This window comes from Penaeus monodon, chromosome 20, assembly GCF_015228065.2.
Source record: "Penaeus monodon isolate SGIC_2016 chromosome 20, NSTDA_Pmon_1, whole genome shotgun sequence".
Lineage (NCBI taxonomy): Eukaryota > Metazoa > Arthropoda > Malacostraca > Decapoda > Penaeidae > Penaeus > Penaeus monodon.
The window spans coordinates 25122953-25123830 of record NC_051405.1 but is presented as its reverse complement, the minus strand read 5'-3'; positions in this window follow the sequence as shown (position 1 = coordinate 25123830).

Sequence of the window (878 nt, the reverse complement as noted above, 5' to 3'; positions counted from 1 at the left end):
TCACTTTTTTATGTACATTACATGACCTTTTGTTCGCATCGCTACTTCTGCGTGCGATGTGGCTTCCAAGAGATAGTGTATGAGATTATGTAGAGTAAAAAAAAATCATACAACGCACTATTTTGTCGCTATTAGAATGTCTGTATAATCGTCTGTATAACGTACTAAATTTATACTTAACCGTCTGTTCGATAGCGTTCCAACTGACAATCATAGAATTCTGAATTCATAATTAACCGTACGTCCGTCGTGCTCCAGACTTATTCTTAATTTACAGTACGTCTGTAGTCTTCAAAATGTATTCTTGATTGACAGTACGTTGGTAGTCTTAATTGATCATACGTTCGTAGTCTTCCAGATTTATTCTTAATTCACAGTAGGTTCGTAGTCTTCCAGATGTATTCTTAATTGACCGTACGTTTGTAGCCTCCCAGATGTAATCTTCGTTAACAGTATGTAAGGACTCTCCCAGTTTTATTCTTAATCAACCATACGTTCCTGGTCTACCAGATTTATTCCTAATTAACAGTACGTTCGTAGTCCTCCAAATATATAGAACTGTATCTGTTTCCCGCTGCGTAAAATCATTCATACGTGTTGGAGAAAACGTAATAAAATCGAGCTGCATCACGAAACCATAAACAAGGGATAAAAGTTTGATATACCGGAAATATAAAAAAGAGAGAAAAAAGAAAAAAAGGAAAAGAAAACAAAATTTGAGGAAAAATATTATTTTTGAAGTTTAGACAGTTCATTAATCATGAAAAAAAGTTTCGCTTGAGGAGCCCTTCTGGCATTACGCGAGAGAGGTCAAATTACTATAGCATCTATTTGTTACTATGCGCTTCCTCTGGACTTGTTACTAACACATTGAAAAA